This window comes from Ictidomys tridecemlineatus, chromosome 2, assembly GCF_052094955.1.
Source record: "Ictidomys tridecemlineatus isolate mIctTri1 chromosome 2, mIctTri1.hap1, whole genome shotgun sequence".
NCBI classification, from domain to species: Eukaryota; Metazoa; Chordata; class Mammalia; order Rodentia; family Sciuridae; genus Ictidomys; species Ictidomys tridecemlineatus.
This window is the reverse complement of record NC_135478.1, coordinates 191,476,553-191,496,102: the sequence shown is the minus strand read 5'-3', so window position 1 is coordinate 191,496,102 and position 19,550 is coordinate 191,476,553. Positions and strand designations below refer to the sequence as shown.

The 19,550-nt window shown below is 32.1% G+C and overlaps 2 long non-coding RNA genes across 3 annotated transcripts in view; one reads left to right on the top strand and one right to left on the bottom strand.

The window, feature by feature from the left end:
* The window catches only part of LOC120891863 (uncharacterized), a 54,873-nt gene extending 37,490 nt beyond the window's left edge, over positions 1–17,383 (bottom strand). Inside the window, exon 1 of one of the 2 annotated variants that reach the window (XR_013430267.1) lies at positions 17,146–17,383. This is a non-coding gene — a long non-coding RNA (uncharacterized LOC120891863). The remainder of the gene's footprint in view (positions 1–17,145) is intronic. The other variant, XR_013430266.1, reaches the window with a different exon arrangement.
* On the top strand, positions 8,266–14,407 carry LOC144370305 (uncharacterized). Its single transcript, XR_013430258.1, has 3 exons — positions 8,266–8,353; positions 11,656–11,785; positions 14,117–14,407. It is a non-coding gene; the product is annotated as an uncharacterized LOC144370305 (long non-coding RNA).
* Positions 17,384–19,550: the final 2,167 nt, after the last annotated feature.

The following is a 19,550-nucleotide window of genomic DNA, read 5'->3' as shown; positions in this document are numbered from 1 at the left end:
GACACATAAACTACTGTATATTAAGCTCTAAGTCCCCTGAAATTCAAATCACCATCCCTACTCTTTTTTGCTTTTCAAAATAAAGTGAATTCTTCAAATGTTAAATGCTATCATGTTGTGGGGTTTGTTCATTTGTTTTATCTTTATTTTACAAGTAGCTCTATTTGAAACATTGTCTTCAAGATGAAAGGTTTTTATAACCCCACTAATAGATTTTATGTTTATTGTTATGGTAGGTGTATATTTGGTCTTCTCTGACTAATGTCCATAAAAACTGTGTGTAATGTAATAATTTGTTTAAAATCTCAGATGCAGGTTAGAATTACATAGGTAACTTTTAAAAAATACAAAGACTGAAGCCTGACCCATAGGCTTCTGAATTTATTGATCTACTAAGGATTGATGTTTGTAATATTTTAAAACCCTTCAAGTTATTATAGTATGCAGAGAGAGTTAAGAAGCACTGAATCAATCAGTAATAAAAGTAAAAAATTTTCCACAGGCAAACAAAAGATTCTGGTAAAACTTCAGGTAATTATGGCACCACATTTGGGTCCATGGATTCCTCCTGGCCTTGCCCACCTGGGGACAAACCATCTTGTCAGGGACTTTTATACATGGAGGTAAGCAAAGGGAAAAGAGTAGTTGAGAAATAGTTCACACACAAGAAATTCGAGAGCTGCTATGGGAGTTTGCAAAATGATAGAGTAGAAAGAATAGAATTTACCAGATAGAAGCCAACATTTACTGAGTGTTTACTATGAACCAATAATTTATTACCTCACTTGGATTATTGCATTTTATCTTATGAAGTGGGTGTCATTATTATTTGCTGTTTTTATGGAGTAACCCATTTACAGAGGTTAAGAAATATACCCAATGTAAGTAGATAAAAAGTGGAAACAGAATGTGAATTCAACAGATTCCAGAATATGCTTTCATAAATCTGTGCTTGCAGAAAATGACAAAGCATTAACAGATTCTTCTGATTCAGGTGATTTCAAAAATTCGAGGCATCATTGTTAGTTTCTTTTGCCCTGTCCCCTTAGAAGGGTCACCATGTCTTCTCTACTGTCTCCATCACATTTATTGCAATGCTAAATCATAGCCAATTTGTGTTGGCCAGGCGTGTGTGTGGTGTGTATGTGTGCTTGTGTGATCTGCTTTCTTGCCTAGACTGAAGCTTCTTAAGAGCAGAGAGCAGCATTCATACTTGCCTGTTTCCTGCTGTATTCCCTCTGTCTACCATAAAGCCTGGTACACACAAAACAATGAAAAAAAAATTGTAGCAAACAGGCAGACAATCTTGAGGGAAAGAAAGGAATAAACAAAGGTTGGGTCAAGGCTGGTTTGGAGGAGTATTTATGCAGCTGGAGAAATTTGTTGTATTGGCCCAAATATGAAACTGGTCTAAAGTTCAAATATTGCTAAAGAACTGAACATTTCTGTGGTCTGTGCTTTGACAAGGAAATACAGATATCCTGTCACACTAAAGAGATCCTCAGAGAAAGGTCACTGGGTCAGACTGAAGTTCAAGATGGCTAAAGGAAAGGGAAAAGTGATCTTACCTGGTAGAATTAATCTTTTTAAAAATCCTTTGAGTGCAAAGACATGTAATATAAATGTCATGAATATCATTCCATTATGTAACATAACTCCTATTTCTCAAACAGAATCTGAGTGATCTGGTCTCTGTGAGGCCATGCAGCGTGGTTCATAGGTCAACTTGAAAAAACTTATACATCCAGAAGGACAGAATTGAGCAAATCTATTTTAAAACTGTTGTTTCTATTATTGGCACCTATAGTTTACAGTGTGCATTCGATGGTGTTGAAATCAATATGAAAAATATAAACTAGAAAACTTTGCATAAATTTACAAACTCAAACATTGCTAATTAATGACTTGTACATAAAGAAGATGAAAAGAATTTTAAAAATTGATTACATGCACTGATTATTACAGCAGATAAATCATAAAAAGCCTATTAAAAATCAGAAAACACAAACAATATTTATAAAACAGGAATGTAATTATATATAGTAGTTTTTAAAATATTAGAATAAAATCAATAATATTATGTCAGTAAATTTAAAATTTTGGATTTCAAATTAAATTTCAGAAAAAATATATTTCCTAGGAAAATATAGGAATCAATTGAGCAAACTGAAGGAGAAAAAAATGATTTGGTATGAAATTATTAAATAAAATCAGTAATCACAAACTAGGAAAAAAAGGCATGTATTGAGGTTGAATAATAGGCACAAAACTACAGTTAGAAGGAATAAGCTTTAATGTTCTACAGCACATTGGACTGATTATAATTTATAGAAGGCTACTATAAAAGAGAGAAGAGAGAAACCTGAAGTCTTCAAACATCAAAAATGATAAGATGAAAATGCTAATCACTCTGATTTAATCATTAAATATTTTATAAATGTATTAAAACATCACTCTGTACCTCATAGATGTGTACAATTATTATTTTAATGAAAATTATAAAAAGTTAAATTTTTAAAGAATAAGACCATAAAACAAACAGGCAAATTTTAAAGTCTAGCATATCTAGACCATTGTGCAGTATAATTTTTGCCCAACCTTCAAAGACAAGCAACCCCAAATTATGTAATTTCCCTTTGAACATAAAATAAGAAAGGTTTATTAGGTTTTGTGTGTATGTGTGAAAATGGTATCACCTTCTAGGGAGAGCCAAACATTCATCATATAAATTGAGATCATTAGAGATCTGTCAAATTAAATTTTGTGTGTGATTTGAGGATTCATTTGCTGTGGTCCTGAAGATTTTATAAAGAATTGTTTGCAAGCAGTTTTCAATAGTTTCAGTTTATGCAGATTCTCAAAAAATGAATTGGTTTTGCATTCCTTATGTAAAACATTGTTTTAAAAATTTCCAAATGACTTTGAATAAAATACAATGAACTTTTACAAGACAAATTTATATTAAAGTTGAATAATCTTATAGGACATTTAGTTTGATTTAGAAAATAGATGTTTAAATGATTAAATATTTCTAAGACCCATTTGATAGTGATTAGCAAAGAGGAAAAATCATGTGTCAATAGTCAAAAGTGTTATTTAACTCAATATCATCATTATCACGTTTCATGGTTCAATTCCATTTATACTAACAAATAATTCTAAGGGTGCTTCTTTTCTGTTTCTTATTATTAAGGTATAATTCTATGGTCTCCCTATTTAAATACCTAAATATGTAAATCCCAAATCATCTAGAAGAAAATATAGAGCATATCTATGATTTTAGGTTATAGATAATTTACCAAACAAGAAAAAAGCACAAATTATAATGAAGATTTTTGACAAAAAAAAATTAGACTTAATAGAAATGATCAGTGAGAAGACAGAACATGGAGAGCAGAAAAATATTTTCAAAATATGTAATGGATAAATTTGGAGAAAAACTCCTATATCCAACATGAAAAAACACACACCTAAATTCATATATCTGAACATGTGAATGTGCATAGCTTGTTCATATATATATATATATATATATATATATATATATATGAATTATATAGGAATAAACATTCATGCTAATTAAATATATAAAAAGATGTGCAAACTCATTATCAGGGAGGGAAATGTCTTCAGTAATTCTAAAAGTCTAACAACACAAAGAATTTTAAGGGTGTGAGTAAATATCTTATATTTTGCTGATATAAAATGATGTAAGTTCGAACATAATTTGAAAATACCTGTAGCAGTTGAAAATGTATCTAATCAATAAGCCAGCATTTCTTCCACTCAGCATATACCCTAGAGAGTCTTTTATACAAGTGCACAGAGACAAGTACAAAGTTGTCCATTATATCATTACTTATAATAGGAAATAGCTGGAAACAAGCTAAATACCCTTCAATCAAAAATGGATAAATTGTATATTTATATGCCATCAAACCACACAGCTGCAAGAGTTATTAAATTTGATTTATATATGTCAACACTAGATTATTACAAAACCAATGTTTATACTGCATAATATGTTTTTAAGATTCATTCACGTTACTACAGATAAATCAAGTTCTTACATTTTAAGTGCCATAGGATTTCCATAATTCTGTAATTTGCATTTTCCATTCAATATTGTTTTAAAATGATAAGTAAATCATGATACATTCTGTAGAATCTTAAAGCACATAAATCAGTTTTCTACTTTACTAAATGATGAAAACATATTTGGTAACCATGGAAACAACAGGCATGATCCATTTCAGGGTTGTGGTGGAAATTAGAGAGGAAGGTGAGCAAACGGCATGGAGGAGGGGTACAAAGTGACATGACAGCTGTGTCTTTGAATGTTTTATTTCGTTTTTGTTGGCTTTGTTCGTTGTTGATTTTGGTGCTAGGGATCACAGCCAGGGCCTCCTGAAGAGTATGCACATGCTGTGTCACTGAGCTATAACCCCTGCTCTTAATTTATTCCAATAAGGGGAAAGAGAAAGAAATAGGAAGAAAATATGGCAAAGTGTGTTCAATCTTGGTGTTAGGAATGGCAAAGACTCTCTGCTTGACCAAACTCAAGTCAGGCTTCTGAACCTTCTCTTAAGCCCATTTGTGTACTACCTTGTAAAATCCAGTTTTAGCAAAGACATCAGCCAAGTCAATTTAGAAAGAACCCCTTACCTTTAATATCTCATCACCCATGATGGCCTGACTGGGCTCCTTGTCCTCCATTATTCCCCAGGTGATGCCCAATTTCCCTGGGTTGTCTTCAACAATAATTTTCTTATGTTGGTTTAGCCAGAAACTTCTTTACCTTTGATGTTTCCTCTTAGTCATTGTCCATCTGTTTATTCCCACCTTGTTCCTTGCCTATAAATTCCAACTTGTCCATCCTGTATTCAGAGTTACAACCAAGCTCTTTCTACCACTGCAAAATCCCACTGTTGTGAGCCCTATACCTACACAATGTTCCTTGATAAAGTCTTCCTTACCAAGCTTTACCAAGTAGCATTGAATATGTTTTCCTTTAAGATGCTCTTCTGAAAGTTTGAAATATTTCATTTACAAAATCTTTCACAAGAAATTTGTTTAGTTATCAGAGAAGAATAAAACTGTAATAGAGTATGGCATTTGTTCCTCTTTTTTTTCTTTAATGTCTTCCTTCTCACCATTTTTAACTTTACTTTTTATTTCAAATCTTGAATTTTACATTGCAATTATTTTCATTAAATGATGCTTTCAGATCTTGAAGTTTCTTTTCAAAAATTATTTAGTTTTATAACAGTTGCATAACTGCTTAAATGGTTTCAGTAAATGCTGTTAAAATTTTATACTACAGCTTTTCAGTTCATCAGTTCTTAATCTTGATATATTTCATATTTTATAAATAGTAAATTTTTTCCAAATTTTACTTTCAGAAAGAACACAGGGTTTGTATATTTTCTAATTATATACATTTATGAAGGTATCTTTCCATTTTTGTCTCGGAAGAACAGCATAATGCCATTGTTATTATTGGGATCTTAAGTATCCCCAAAAAGGCTTCTGTGTTGAAGGTTTGGAGGTCAAGTTGCTGCTGTTATAAATGGGTGCCACCCTTAAGAGGGTGTCACCTAGTGGAAGGAAGTCAGGTCACTGGAGGTGTGCCCTTGAAGAAATGTTGTGACTCTGGACACTCCTCTCTCACTGTCTGTTTTACTTCCTAGTCACTGTGAGGTAAGCAACATTCTAAGCTATATGCTTCAGCCATGATGTTACCTTGCCACAGGCTCCAAAGCAAAGGGGATAAGTGACCATTGAACTGAAACCTCTGAAACTGTGAGCTAAAATAAACCTTGCTTCTTACAAGTTGATTGTCTCAGATATTTTATCACAGCAATAGAAAGCTGGTGAATATAATGCCTATACACAATTCATGGGTTAGGATGTTTTCTCCCCAAAATTATCTAGTGTTGATTATTATTGTTATGTAGCATTTAAGGTTGCAAAGACATATTAAGCAAATCTGATTTTTGTTTTCTAGTTAAAAACTCCTAGTTTATCTTCTGCTATAAGTCCATAGTTTGATCTCTTCTTTTGAAATTCAAATGTGTCTTTTTTCTAAGAGTTTAATTAAATTCTTTTATCATTAATTTTGCCTAGACTATGGAAAACATTTATGCTAAGTAAAATTTGGTCTTCTTCAGTTCCAGGCTATTTTCTTCAATGATATTTTAAATATTTATATTTATTTTTTAAATTATTTTGTCATCTTATTTAAGAACATAAGTAATTAATTTCATGTTATATTTCTATTCCATTGTCTTCCTATGAATAATGTCCTTACTGTTTTAATTCATCTTTTTCTGGTTTTCTGTTTAAATATTCCCATGTTTATACTTCACATTAATTTATCTTTTCTTTTACATCAGTATTGTAATTAACTCCAGTTTAATTCATCAAATGTATTAAGCAAACATCTAATATATTCTAAGTACTCTGAGATAAAGTGGGTAACTAGAGGTTTTTAATATTTTTCCTTTCATAAAAAATGTTAGTAGAAGGAATGTAGTTTTCATTCATGAATCATTTTATTCACAACTATTTGATGCCTATCAAATGCTAAGTAATATACTAGACACTTTGGTGTACAGTAGCCATGGCATCATAGGAAAAGAATGGACTGGGGAGGAGGGAAAGTGGTCAGAGTTACTAATGTGATATTATGTTAAAGATGCAAAAAGTCTGATAAAAAAAGAATCTGAATTGAGAAGGATATCTTAATCACTGTAGTTCAGGCAAGGTTTTCTTAAGTTTAACTCAAAACATAAAAAAGTCTTCTGCTTCTCCCATGCAGAAAATATTAATAAATTAAACTGTGTTAGAGTTAAGATTGTCTACAAAGAGCATCGATGACAAGCCCAAAGGCACACCACAGTATTAGATGAGGTATTTGTAGTACATTAAAGTCTCAAAGGTTCTATCTAGAATACAAAAAGAATGCTGAATACTTCGTAAAGAATTATGATCTCCTCTTTCAAACAATGGTAAGTGACCTGAACGTGTGCTTCATAACTAATAGGTGATAAATTCAAATGGCCAATAAGCAAATGAAAAGTTGCTCAACAACATTATTAATTGGATAAAAAATTGCTTTTACAAACAGAACAAGTAAACTTTACATTTAAAACATTGAGTGTGGGCAAGGGAGTAGATCAACTATAATTCTCCAAAAATCAATGATAAAAAGTGTAAGTTGTTACAGCCACTTTGGAAAACTGACGTATCTGCTAAACAATCCAAACCTTTCAGCCCAACAATCCTGCTTCTAGGTGTAGAAATACACAGGAAAACATGTATATGCACAAAATACTTACACAGAATGTTTAACGAAGAATTATTTGTCATAGTCCAACTTAAAACAAGCCAAATGACTTTGAAAAAAAGCAAGACAAAATATTTGGGGCGTCTTCTGAGAATCTCATAGTGTTCTATTTCTTGATGGATTGGAGTTATTTATGTATATAATATAATAAATGTATATTTATCTGACTATAAGTTTTGTTAACATTTTCTATGTGAATTAAAAATACATTTATTTAAAGAAGCACTTGCAATAACTCTCTGAAGGATACCAGAGATTTGGGTTAATTTGCTGTCATTAGAGATGAAAAGTAGATGGACTTAGAATATATTTTGCAAATGAAGAAAGAGATGCTACAAGAGGTTAGATGGATTGTATGTGGGACATATGGGTAATACATAAGGTTTTGTTTATGTTAGCTTCAATGGCATCAGTAATAATATGGTTCACTGGTTACTATTTTCAGATTAGACCAACCAAAAGAAAACAATTTTACCTTTGTGTCAGTAGTTATTTTCCAATTCTAAGTCAAGGTTTGGGGAAGTTTTGGAACAAAATATTTAATTTCAATTCTCTTTCCATTTTATTCAAGTACATTATTCTTCTTGGTATAGTAATATTAGAAGGCATCAGTAGAGAAGCTCTCCTCTCACAGTGAGTGCTCTAGATGGTGCACAAAAAATCAAGGGAATTTTTAAATAAGTCTTTATATTTAAGATTGCCAGGGAGTTTATATAAACTTTGGGATGACCCCAAATTTTAATTTATGCAACTCCAACTACAAAAGTAAAAGATAAATATGTTCTTCTTATCTCATAATGAAAGTGACTCAGAGGAAAGTGACTCTGTGGTTTTTGAAATCTGAAGCTTCAAGGTCTTGAGTTGTTTGGTCAGAGCAGAAAACAGGTCTGCTTTTCCATCTCCATAAGTTAACATATTGCACTCAAACTTACTGGGGACACTGAACTGATCATAGAAATGGGGATGTTCTTCCTCTCTCATTGCCAGGGAATTTAACAACTCAAGGTTTGTTTTGACACTGCGTACAATAGATTTCCAGTCCCACTATAGTAGGATTTGAACTCCAGGTTGTATTCCAGATTGGTGTCCTAGGAAGTGTACATGAACCAGCATTGATTCTTACCTAACATTGCTGTGATGATATTTAGGAAGGGATCATGCTCTTTATAACATCAACTGGAAGCACTCACTGGGCATATTGACTAGTAATTATGTATCTGTAGCAATGCAAGGAGAAGGCAGGAATCAATTTCACAGTACATATGAAGAACCTGGGCAGCATGCTGAGAAGATGTTTTATTCTCTGCAGTTCTAGATTATTAAAATCTAGAACTGCAGAGAATAAATAACAGTTCTTGCTCTCTTAGAAATGAAAGCAAAAAACCTATGTGATAGATATAGAACTTCTGGTTTTTTTTAAATGCTTAATAATGCTTAATGCCCTCTGAATTTTTAAACTGAGAAGGCAAACTGACACCCTCATAAATCAAATGCTGATATTGTTCATTATTTTGAAACTACTATTAAGTGGCCTGTCTTTAAATGTGTTCAACAAAATAACTTTAATGCACAGGACAAATATTGACATTTGCTATTTGATAATTTTGTGACTTTAAATGTTATGACTAGCAAATTATAATATTCAGAGTGAAAGTTACGGTAGCTGTGTTTTTTCAACTTTACAAAGTTAATATTTTCATTCATCTTTTTTTAATTTATGTGAAAAACAAAATATTGAATTTTTATTGTTGGCAAGGTTAAGTTAATTTCTCTCTGAATATCTAAAAACCATTGTTTAATTATCTGTTGTAAAACAGTATAGTTGTTTAATTTTCATTTTAAATATGTCTATGTTCAACAGATTTAAAGTGGAACCCAAGAAAAATGAGAATGTTTCTTATTGCTATTTTTATTTTTTTTTAAAGGAAAATACCCTGTATGGTAAATTCTTACATGCCTGGTTAACAGTATTAACCAAATTTGGATTAGAAATTGATTCACATTCAAAACATTTGTAATAATATCACAACAGAACTGAATTTTACCTATAATTATTGAGAAATGAGAGAGCTTAAAACTGAGTGGTTGAAGCTAGCAGGAATGAACTGAAATAAATGAAATGAATAATAACATAAGCCAAATTGGTATAAGATTCCAAAATACTAAATGCAGTTTTCCTTTCTATGGTAATTTTTCAGATTACATGGTTTTACTAAGCAAAATATTAAAAGTTGCTTAGAGATATTTTATTCCTATACTTAAGCAAAATGTTATTAAAATTCCTAAAATAAGATTTGTTTTAATAGTTTTGCAAGTTATCTCAACAAATTCATGAATGAATATTCAAGTTAATTTATTTCAACATGTATTTGTTGAGTGCAACTAAATGCCAAGGTATTGACTAGAAAGTTCATAATGTAAAAAGTTAAGTAACATACTTCACTGAAAATGTCTTCTTGGGGTATGCAGAGCTATACATCATGAGGTTTAGCTACTGTGGATTAGAGACCTTACCAAAGATACCAAAAGTCACGCAGCAGTTGGGGGATATTGGAGTACCAGCCCAGCCAGAGTTAAGATACACTGCTGAGCTTTCCCATGTTCGGGTGAAACTATCAAAGGCCATGATGCTTTAGAATAAGGACCACACATTAGATCTAGGACAAATACAAAACAGATCCACTCTAATGAGCATAAAATGAAGTTTGGCAAAATAAAGAACATATGCTACTCAGTTAACTTGAAGTTAAAATGAAATCCAAAACAGTTAAAAAGAATAGAAAATAATCAAGACTCCTAAAATAAAAGTGTGTCCAGCATAAAATCCAAAGTTGCCAAACACATAAAGAAGTAGGGTCTCATACTGAAGAGTAAAAAAGTCAATGGAAAAATAGAGTTTAAAATTAATAGGCAAGGACTTTAAAATTGCTAATGCAGAAATGTTTAATAACTTAATGAAAAGAGGGATGTACTTATCGAATAGATATGGAAGCTAAGCTCTGAAATGAAAAAAAGAAAAAAAGATTCCAAAGGGAAATTCTTTAAAACTAGAAGAGCTGAAAATTAACAGGATGTGATTTGAAGCAAATGGGACACTGTAAGAGTAAGATTTGGTGAACTAGAAATCAAATTAATATAAATTATTCGAACTGTTATAAAACCATTTTGCAGGAAAAACTCTGAAATAATCTTTACATACTCTTAATAATGTATGCATCCTTATGAAATCTTTATATCAGTCTACATGTCCCTTGTATAGCAGTCTATGTCAAGACTTCAGTAGCTCAAGGTGATAATTCTGGACACTTTGAAGAGCCCTCTAGCAATCTGAGCTACCTGACTTGACTACAGAGAAACAAAGTCCTTTTAGACAGGTAAACTGGGACTGAATTTCCCTCAGCTATCTTTGGTCCCCCATAGGACAGAGAGACATAAGCACGTGTGCACACACACACACACAGTTCTTGCTCTCTTCTTTCCTCTTTGCACATGTATTTCTCAGAACCCAGAGTTCTCTAAGAGATATCTCTCTTTCCCTAAAGATCCTATTTCACTAGGTACAAATGTACTTTTGATGGAAAAACAAGAACTTAACTTGGCTTGCAATTTATTGGAATTTTTATTAAATAATATCTGTTTGTCACACAGCCTGAATATGTCCAAGCCTTAGAGTTTGATTTTAAGGTTCTTTCCATTGCATTCACCAAATCACAAGCCAAATTGCAAATAGAAAACATTTCAATTTTGTATAAGACATCTTCACTGAAATTTCTTAACAAGAAAGAAACAGAAGGGAGTATAACAAATGTGGGGGGGGGGATCACAATATGTACTTATTCACTTCTTTCTACCCAATTCCTTCTGCTTGGCAACTCAAAATTCTCCCTTTCTTGTTTTCTTGCTCTCACAATTGGATTCAGAGACTCCACCTACTCTTTGATGCCTGTCCTCCCCTCTCTCATTCTGTTCTCTTCTTCAGAGATACCTTTTCGCCTTTTCCAACAAAAAACAATTCCCATCATAGCATTCTTTCATTTGATTTCTGTACATATATCCATCAGATCAGGAAAACTAGGGCTTTAAGATTGAGGTGTGGGAGAGGAGGGTGAAAAAAATCAAGAGTCCCTTTTTATAAAGCAGAATTAGAGGAAAGGACTGAATTCTTGTACTTCCTTTAGCCTGGCACAATTATCAATTCACATAAGCTCTATCTTACTATATATGACACTTTATGTTCACATGTACATGAATAATAAAAAGTTGAATTCCCTTTTGCATATTCCCTGATGCTCCTTCTCCACTTTCAGGCAATGGGAGGGCAGGAGCTTAGCTACAGTATAATTACATTGTTCACCCATCAGCAAATCTCCTCTGAGAAACTTGGAACAACCCCAAGGAATCAGGAAGCAATGAAGCAAACACAAATTGGACCTAAAGGTACAAACAAGACAGTTCTTGTATTTATTTGTCTATTTTGTGTTTATTTATTTTTAGAGAACAGACTTATTTATATTTGACTGCACCATAATAAGAATGGTAAATTTCTTTAATAATTGTGAACCTTTAGATTGGAAGGAGTGTTGAAAGGTCATACACTCTACTCCTTGCCTTAATGGTGACCCAAATTAATATTACTAAAAAAAACTTCTGGGAAAAGATAACACTTTTAGTTTACTTTTATAAGTTATAACCATATGAATTTGCCAGTGTAAGTCATAGATTGTGATTTTTAAGTTATATGTTAGAAGAAATTTGTTGAAACTCAGAATAATGAAGTTTAATGATTATATATATATATAGCAGAATAGAGTAAGGCAAATTCATAAATGTTCCAGAATATATTCTGGAAAATTCTTTAAATGCTAAAATCCTTATCTTATTCAGTGAAAAATCATCCTAATTTCCAGTCCTACCTGCTCACTGGGGCTCACTACTGAATCCAGTTACCTATCAAAACTTATGGTGATTCCTTTGCCATCTTCTCCCTACTGTCAGCTCTCTTTCATGGTTTCCCCTTTCCTATCAATTGTACTGTTATCACAATAAGCCCATCAGGCATTGTGCTACTAACAACTCCTTTGCTTTTGGACTCAAGTAAGAATTAGATCTTATTAAAAAGACAGCATGATACAAACAATCACAGATGTAAGAACATCTCCCATATCTCAGTGAAAATATAAAAGGATCATTTTGTCAGCATGAATATATATTTTATACTTCAAATATGGTCAGAAGTTTATTTAACATATTTTATTTAGTAGCATGCCCATTTTCAAAACTAAAAGTACATTAATAAGAGTTTTAACCTGAAAATGAAATTTAGCTCTGAGGAATTTAACATTCATCTTTTTAATTTCCAATTTCTAATTTCATCAAATCAAGAAGTTAAACATCTATAACCTAAATGTCACTTACTATATTAGAGTCAGTTTAAAAATATCCATCTTGAGAATCTTGAAGGAAAACCAAAAATCATATTGCATAAGCCTTTTTTGAACATAAAAAAATGATAATTTCCCGAGATCGAGAGCCCCTATTCAATTTGTTTCAGTTTTTTTCTCCCCTCTAAAATTTTTGTTTTACAAAACAATCATAGAGTAATGATCATATAGCAAAGAGTTGCTATTTGAGTTTAACTTATCAGGGATCAATTTCAAACAGATTCTGAGGACAACATTGGGTATTTTCTATGGCAAAGATCACACACTGGCCTAAATACATGGCAGACTGTCCTCTCTCTTTGGATGCAAAACACTTGATGGTTGTTCATTTAGCAATTGATCTTTAATTAGTTTGCTGTTTCTAGGACAGAATATTTTTGTATTAAGTATTTTAAATGTTTACTTCACTAAAACTTTGGTTTAAAATGGATATTGTTGCAATCCCAGACAATGTATTGGCTTAGGCTAAGAAGTGAGCTAAAAAATAAATTAAAAAAGAAAAAAAAACAGCAATCAAAACAACCAAAGGAGAGAGGAAGAAGATGCACTAGACTTATTCTTCAACATGCAAGATAAATATACATATCTGGAATAAATATTCACATGTACATATAGAATGTTAGAGGTTTTAAGGAACAAAAAATAGTGGCCACAAACATTTTAATATTCCAAATTATTGGATTTTGACAAATATTTCCAAAATGAGAACAAAACTTTGTCAGCAACAACAGAAAAGTGAACCATCATGGAAAGGGCTTTGAGACCTCTCACATTTGAATTGCTTTACTACTTTTATACTTACATGCTAAAAATTTTGCTAAGTAAGCATAGGTGTATTAAGCCCTGTTACTTTTGAGGAATAAAATATACCTGGGTCATTCCTAATAGGACTATACTGTTGGATCTAAGAATGACCATATCTAACAAGTTCTTTTCTAAAACATTGGTGTCCTCTTCTTATCAGTAGCCTTTTAATTCTGCTTCTTACAAGATGGAGAATAATTGGTCTTTATAATCCGTCTGAATTCTCTTGCAATATAAAAGTGCATTTTATGAAACAAACCTAGAAATTAGGAATTACATCTCATGTTTAATCAGAACCCACTATTAATCAGAAGAATTTATGTAAAACTCCATTTTCTAAAGTGTGAATTGATTGCAAATTTAACACAATCGCTCAACACAGAGAGATTGCTTACTTTTGGTTAATGCTAAACTAAACTGATGAGCCAAGAGACAATAACTTTATTTTGGTGGTCTTTCGTGTTTTCTAATGACAAGATTTGATGGGCATTTTTCACAGTGATAAAATTCAATGACCTTTTAGGGGCTGCATTTCAGAAGTATTTATGTCTCAACTCACTAAACCTCTTTGCGCTGACCCTCTTGAAGACTGAGAGTAATTTTCTAAGGCATTGAACATGTCTCCCTGAGAGAAGATTGCAGCTGTAATATCTCAAAACACAAATTTCCTATGACCGCTCAAATAATCGTGATCAACATGACATGCCTAGTCGGAGCCACAGGCATCCTCTCATTTATACTCTAAACAACTGTATGAGGTAGGTCATGTCATTTAAAAAAAAATTACAAAGTAATAGAAATTCTGAGAGGTTGACTTGCCTAATAATAAATTCCTGTTCTGAACATTGTAATTCTTCTTTTAATGTGAAGAAATAAGGAAAAGAAACTATAGCAATTTAGTTTAATATTTGTTCTGTTTATTTAAATTCTTCTCTTTTAGACTGGAGTATAAGCCAGATCATTTTATCCAGTAAAGCTTATAACACAGTGCCTTACATATAGAAAGGGCTCAATTAATGCCTGAGGAGTAAATATGGAAAACTGATATTGATGCTGAAGAGAAAAAAATATTAAATGAAATTTTGAATAAAATAATGTTCTTTTTTCCTATGATTGGCAACATTTCATAAAAATTATAGACTAACTTACTTATTATACAAGTAAATAAAATGCCACATACAAAATTCTTGACATCTTTTTTGTAACAACATATCTTTCAATATTAAAAGCTATTGGATTGTTCAGCACATGCTAATGTTCATCACCGTATACATAAAAAAGGACCTGAGAATTTTGAAATGTTAATTCCACAATAATTATTGGCAGAAAACCGAATAGAGCATGTATGACCAGAACTATATTGCTCTGTCTACACATATTTTAAAAAACTGATATTTTCCCAAGTGATGTAATTACTTATCATATTAAGATACTTTGCTCTTTGAAGATCACTAAATCGTAAGGAATAATTTCTTAGACTATGAATCCGAATATCCAGGCAAGTGCTAATAAATCTTAGTATAAAGTATTACTGAATAATTCTTTTTCTTATATGAAATATAAACTTTATAACAATTTTTGCTTTCTTTCTTCTTTTTTTCAATACTATGTCTTCAATATTAGCATCAAAACCATCTGATTTTTTTAAAAAAATATGTATGCTTCTAAATTTGCCACAGATTTATTAATTCAGAGTAACTGGGACTGAGAGATTAAATTCTCCAGTTTTTAACAAACTCCTTAGATAAAGCTTATATCTTTAAAATTTGGTACACTGAGAATTACTGCTTTTATTTATAACTTGTGTACTATTTTGCATTTTCAGAACTTATCTATCACCTTGAGAAACTGGTGACTTTGCCTATATTTATTCTGTTCTGGAGACTTTGGAATTCACATGTGTGATCAAGTCTCAAAAAAACTCATGTATAAATTTATCTCACTCCCTTGTAGTTTCAGAGAATGTCCATATATCTTGTTATTTGTTTCATTAACTTTTAGTGCAAATACATCAGAGGTCAAGTCATCAGGCTGATATCTCAAAAATTGGTTTTGGGGATATTTTTATATTTTTAAATAGCAGGAACAAACTGATATGTGAACTTATTGCATCAAGTTTTTGTCTTTTGTTTCAGGGATAAAAGAAGAATCTGCAATAGAGTACTATTCTTTAGTTTGGGGAATTGCACACACACAGTTAATAGGTAGAAACAAAGAAATACTTATTTATTTTAATTTATGGTTCAAATACTTCTACTTTTAAGGAAGAAACCTTTTAATAGGCTCTTTAGCTGTGGAAAAGTAAAGCAATTTTGAGTTGAAAAGGTAATGAACAATTCACAAGAGAGATCATGATCATTACTGGGAATTTTGGCAAGTAACTGAGATGTCAGTGGACTTCTGTATTTTCTCAGTTCCCCTTCTAGTAAGGTAAGCTACTTCCTACAACAACGGAGCAAAGCAAGACAGAAAAGGGATGGAAAAAGGGTCAGAGCAAAGGAATTCAATCACAATCCTATCAAACATTCCAGGTTAAAATTTCCTTTATTGCACTGTCTTTACTTCCACACATTCCTATAAAGTTTTCTTGATACCATAACTTGCCAGAGTCAATTCTGCTTTGTGGCTTCTCACAAGCAAAGTACCATCATGAGAGACACAGACTTTGAGAGGTGTTCCTCTAATGCGGTGTCATCACTAAGATTAGGAGCAACAATCAATACTAATTGCTAGAGCATGTCAGGACTGTCTAGAATTTTCTAGGAATATATTTCTTTAAGTGTAAGAAGCCATAAATTTAAGGCACACTATTATTTTATGTACACAAAGAAATAAAAAATACTACCATTAAATGATCATGCAATGCTTTCTTATAACTTAGATTTTTATTTCACGTCTAAGGAAGAAAAATTTTTACTTATTTAAAAATAGATATTTGAATTATATATTACTCTTGCATATATAATCACCCCTTGGTAAATACAAGGGATTGGTTTTATGATCCCCCATAAATACCAAAATTCATGGAAGGTCAAGTCCCTTAGGTAAAATGACTAGGTATTTGCCTATAATCTATGTACATCTTCCTGTATGCTTCAAATCATCTCTGTATTATTTACAATATCTTATATAAGACAAATTCTATCAAAATAGTTGCTGTACTATATAGTTTATGGAATAAGAACAAGAGAATATCCATACATGTTCAGTAAAGATGGAATTTTCTTTAATATTTTTGGCCCATGTTTGGTCCAGTCCACAAATGCAGAACCTATGGATGTGCGGCCTGAATATCTTCAGTTTTCTTTACTCTTAACTTGAATTTTTATTCTAAGCCACTTTTACTAGTTTTTAAAAAGCTGGTACTTTACTACTCTTGCCATGCATGGAATTTATGAGATGGTTTTTAATACAACAGAGCTCATATTTTCCTCAATTATCCTTACATTCAAATGTATGGAATGTTGAGATGATACATTAAAGAGTTTTGCAGAAGTATCTATCAAAGTCAGGTGTCACGAGAACTGCTACCTAAGTCCAACTGCTACTTACCTTGCAGGAAATGCAGGTTCCATTCACTGTAGAGCATATCCTACCTTAATGAGCTTAAAATGTGAACAACTCTGCATCATAAGTGATGAAGGACAGCCTAAGAGAGAGCGCTGAGCTTCTGGGAATCACACAGGATGGTGACTCACGGGTTTTAGCTGAGTACCAAGGGAGCAGAATCCCTCAGTTAATGTTGAAGAATTTAAGGTTATGCTAATTATGCTCATATTAATTTGTGATTCTTTAAATTTCACTTATTGCTATAAGTATTTCTCAAATGTGAACTGTCCTTTCTCCCCCAAACAGTTTCATCATAATAAGTGAAATGTCAGCTTGTCACATTAAATTATGAATTATAAATTACTATCTCCCTAGTCCTCCGTATGTCCTTCACCTTCCTCATGACATTGTCCTTCAGAGATAAGGAGCAAGACTTTAATGAGAACATCAGCTAATGTAATAATTAGGGAAGGATGAGATAATTAAAAAACATGCAAAGATTGATTAAAATTATACTTAAATTTGTAAGTGAAAAATGGAGGCAGGAAACTTCTTGAGAAAAAATAATCTACCTAGTCATCTACCATTTAATTTTCAAATATAGAAATATATGTGAAGATCATACCAAGAAACATTTTCTCTCCATTTATTATCAGAAATTGGAATACACTTCATAAATGCACACACCATGATGATGTGCTTTGCTGTCCATCTATAACACTTTGAGTACATATATACTTCTTTAACATGTGCCTTATATTGTTGTCCAAAATATTGAGATGTTACATTTATCCAGTTTACCATCTGGAATAGCTGCCAAGATCACTCATGTGAGGACAACGACAACCACTTCAAAGCTGTTGCCTGGTTGACCTGTTATAAATGATCTAATGAATAGTCTGGACAAAAATGAAAATTACCTTTCTTAAGGTAATTGAGAACCAAACAAGAAAATGTAACTTAAGCATATTGATTTCCAAGACACTAATTTAATTCTAAAATTTTTACTTACAGATATCTACAGTAGCTGGAAAAGATGTCCAGGTGGTAGAATTTATATATTTCTATCTCTTATGTGAGTATAGTAGTTATTTCCATTTTCTTCATTTTCGGTTATAGGTTACCACCATATACTGATTATTTCCCCCCTTCGAATATCCCAACAAAACTCAAACTGTTCATTAATGTGTGCCATAGAGTTCAGGCCATTAAGTGATGTATACAGAAAACAAACTTAGTATAAAGTAGTCAGAAGGATTAGTTTGTCTTTGTGCAGAAAAAAAAAAAAATTCTACTCCAAGGGCTCAGTTGGTAGAGCACTTGCGTAGCATGTGTGAGGCCCTGGATTCAATTCTCAGCACTGCATATAAATAAATGAATAAAATAAAGATCCATCAACATCTCAAAACTATATTTTAAACAAATTGTACTCCAAATCTTCTAAATAATCAATTACCATGTGTTTGTAGAAATAAATTGACAGAATTAGAAATAGTCATCAAAATTTCTGCTCAGCATCTTCTAATGTAGATTGTAAGGGATACTTCTTCTCATGCAAATTGTCATAAGTAAGTTGCTTGCAAAGTGTATGTAATTACTATTATTAGTATTATTCCTTTGCAAAATTAAATTATACTTGAGTTTCAACATTAATAATAAGACACATCTAGAAAAACAACAGAATGAGAATGATGAAGGATATATGGGCACTGTTGCATAAATAACTTTTAATAGATTTGGAGAGATGAAGTTTGAAGCAAAGGAAAACATGATTCCAGTCAGAAATATCATAAAGTTTATAAAAGTAATTCACTCCAAGGATCACTGAAAAGAAAAATGGACAGGTGGGGATCAGAAATGTATAGATTTGAGAGGTCCACTACATCTTTCTTACATTGTTTCAGAGTGTGTTCTATTGTACTTTAAAATGGTCAGCCTCCTGTGCCTGCAGCTGTCTAGGAACCTCTCAGACCTACTAAGGACCCAGAATTACATCAGCTCAATGATATCTTCAACAGATAATTTGGAATAGATCACTGAGAAAATAAGTGTAGAATGGAGCATGGGACAAGCAGTCACTGTGTGGGCCGGAGTAAGGGTTAAACAACAACCTCTTCCATCAAAGTAATGGACCTTTATGAGCGTCGAACTCTGATTCCTTTCCTGCTCCTAATTTGCTGTGATCTTGTACCTGATTCTTAATATTCCATACCAATAAGGAATTTATTGCAAGATTCATGATTCTTCTTTTCCTTAATGTTTATATGTACCTTTATTACTTTTTTAGATAAGCTTGGCCCACTAGGTATATATCCATGGAATATAACTTGCCTGAAATTTGCCCAGCACCAACCCTGAATTCAGATAATGACCCTTATAGAATAGTATGTGAAACCAGCTTTGACAAA